The 3,315-nt window shown below is 39.1% G+C and overlaps 1 long non-coding RNA gene and 1 pseudogene across 7 annotated transcripts in view; one reads left to right on the top strand and one right to left on the bottom strand.

The window, feature by feature from the left end:
* Positions 1–3,315, top strand: part of LOC106510108 — a 198,604-nt pseudogene that overhangs the window by 98,629 nt on the left and 96,660 nt on the right.
* Positions 1–3,315, bottom strand: part of LOC110260299 — a 51,171-nt gene that overhangs the window by 43,640 nt on the left and 4,216 nt on the right. The window lies entirely within an intron of this gene.

Raw genomic sequence — 3,315 nt, 5'->3', positions numbered from 1 at the left:
CTGTCAATTCAATAAAAAATGTATTATGAACTATTCATTGCTATATAACTGTAAAACAAAGAGCAGAAATGATAGTGGTTTTCTCCGTGTGCTAATAAGCCACAGTCTCTCACTTGAGTGGCTTTTTAGTTCCTTTCTCACAGGCCCTGGGGGATTTGGTGTTAGACATAATGAGTTAACATTCTATTAATTACATCTGATCTCATGGCCTCAAACGTCAGTGTTTGCTCACCTCTAACAAAGAGAATACAGTCCTTAGAACATAGGATTCTTTCTAAATAAATTATGAAAGTCTTTTCAAGATCCTGCTTGTTCTTTTTACATAGGAGCATAGATTCGAGATTATCTTGGAACCATGATAGCCAGCTACCTGCTTTGTGTACTGTTCTAACAATTTACCCATTGATCTCATGTTTCTTCTAAAAACGTCAAAGCACTAGGCAAGTATTACTCATCAGACAGGTTCAATGATGTCCTTCTACATTTAGCTTTTTTTTTTTTTTTCTGGACCAGTCACATCTATTCTCAGGACTATGACCCACATGAGCTGTGAGGGCTCTGGGCAGAAGTGCTACATTCCAGCTTTCAGTGGGCTATTCAAGGACTGTAGAGATTCTTCTCTGGCTGCCTACACCATTTAGTATTTTCTCTGCCATTGCCTTCTTCCATTGCCATGGTTTTCTTAGAGTTGTCTTAGAGTTCGTGCCCAGCTACATCTCTACTGGGAGATTTAATGTTTAAGGATCTGAATTGCAGAGCCCATGAGTCTGCATTGGGTAGGTGTGTTGGTGAATACAGTTTATTAGGTTCGACCCGTGGCCAGTGTTAACCTCCCCTCCCCCAAGCTTTTGCTAAGCCCAAATTTTCTCCCAACCAAGATCCTTGAATTCATGCTGGCTGGTGGTGGATTCATGACTCAAAAGTAGCTGCCCTGTATAGCATTCTCATGGTCACATTTCAGGCTTCCCTCCCTCCCTCACCTTTCCTCGCCTACCCCATTCAATCTCCCATATCACATACTCACAAATCCCAGTAACTTCTTCTGGAGAGTAGCTGGGAAATAAATGAGGTAGCAGAGAGATGCCAACATGGCCCTCTTCCAATAGTTTCAGCACTAAAAGGTAACAAAAAACTCCAGCTGGAAGCTGACCAGATATTTATTCACTCCACATGCATAGTGAATGTTCTTTGCTGAGAATTCTTGCTTCCATTTAACTAAGTGAGAATTGGGGGTCTAGGAGTTAAAGTGGCTGACTCCAATAGTAGGCCACTTTCAGAAGAAACAGAAGTAGACTGACCCATAGCTCTATTCAAGGTGCTAATATTTAACCTGTTAAAACAAATATTTGCCATCCCACAGGTGACATTCACGTTGCTTAATCTTTTTCACTCCCTTTTCCATTTGCCAATATTTCATTACCACAAAATTTCCTAACTCAAAAAAGATATTCTTTCCTGTCATTTGGATAAAATTTACCCAAAATGAGTATTATAAACACAGCAGCATAACATCAATTTATGGGGCCACCCCTGATTTACCAGTGAGGTAAATCTGGGCCTTAGATAGTTTTATACCTCTTTTTTTGTGACTTTATTCACTTTCAGTTCAGTGGCTTCCTGGAATAACTTCAGTAATTAAACAGAATTCCCAGGTCCTCTAGATTACATGAAGATAGATGTCAAAGTCTCACTTGAGTGAGGAAAAGTTTTGCTGATTAATATGGCTAGATAGCCACACTGCCTTATGCAAAACCTGATGAAATCAGTGCATCTAACCAAATACTCACCACTCTCTCCCATTGCATACTCTTTTAAAATCTGTAATACTGATAGCAAGGAGGCAATAGAAAGCATGAGTTTACAATGGCAGACTCAGAGGTTCAAATCCTGGCTCTGTCACTTACTATCTGTATAGCTTGGGAAAAAGTTAAAGATTTCTTTGTTACTTTCTTTATCTGTAAACATAAATATTAGTTTGTAGGACCTTTCTCTGTCTTGTTTTGAGGCTGTGATTTTATATCTATATACATATATATATATATACACACACACACACTTTACACATGAATACATACATATGTATATAAACACATACATACACATATACATAATGTACATACATACATACACACATATAATAGCACTAATAAATGTTGGATATTGCTTTTATCGCTAGTATTTACTGAGTGCATACTGTACACCAATACACTTCTAAGCATTGCTACTCTTTATAACCATCCTCAGATGTAAGTAGTATTGTTAAGCTCATTTTGTTTATTTGTTTGTTTGTTTGTTTATGGGTGCACCCACAACATATGGAAGTTCCAGGGCCAGGGACACACAGCTGTGATCTGCACTGCAGGTGCAGCAATGCCAGATTCTTTAACTCACTACTCCCAGCCAGGGATCACCCCGTTGATCTGCAGGGACCCAAGCTGCTGCAGTCAGATTTTTAACCTACTGCACCATGATGAGAATTCCTGTTTAGCTCTGTTGAAAGATGAATATCCTGGCGGTTAAGAAGACTTAAGTCATACAGTTAACAGAAACAGAAGTGGCATTGGGGCTCAGGCTTTACTAGATTCTACTGATCGCCTGCCCTGTTGGATGCTAGAAGAAAAACTCACCGTCCAGACTGCCAGTTGCATGCAACCAGCCACTTTTCCCACATTGCTGAGTCATCACAATATACATACACCAAAACATCTAAAATGTTTTATTTTATCTCTACTTCTAACTTCTACTTATTCATTCAAAAGCTTTCTTCACTAAAACCCTGCTCTGTGCTAGGCTCTATGCCAGTTTTGTAAGAATCAGAGATATTTAGAGAAGTCCCTGCCCTTGGGAGCACTCCAATTGGAAACAGAGAACAGAAGTATTAAAACAGTTGTAAGTGGCTGCCTATTACCCAGGGCTGTACCCTCAGAGAAAAAGGTATTCTTAGGTGCCTGAACCAGTGCCCAGCCCTTGCTCTAAATCCCTCAAGGTAGGATGTTTCCTACTTTTATATAGTCTTCCTCAACTGACAATTACTCTACATATCTACAGTAATTCTCACCAATTAGCTATCCCAATGCTAGGACTTCAATTCTCTTCATTTATCTGGAGCTACTTTCAAAGACATATCTTCCTTCTCCCCATAGGAATCCAACATTTTCCATAATCTCTTCCATTTTTTCATTATATCTTTGAGGTGTTAACTTTGTTGAATAAAAAAAGCAACTTTGCCTATGACTACGTCTTTGCTCAGATTTAATAAGAAGCCCTAGTTGTTTCATTTTATCATTGACTGAGAGCTTAAAAACCCTAGGCCCT

Source organism: Sus scrofa, chromosome 4 (genome assembly GCF_000003025.6).
Source record: "Sus scrofa isolate TJ Tabasco breed Duroc chromosome 4, Sscrofa11.1, whole genome shotgun sequence".
NCBI classification, from domain to species: Eukaryota; Metazoa; Chordata; class Mammalia; order Artiodactyla; family Suidae; genus Sus; species Sus scrofa.
This window is presented reverse-complemented; position numbering and strand designations above follow the sequence as displayed.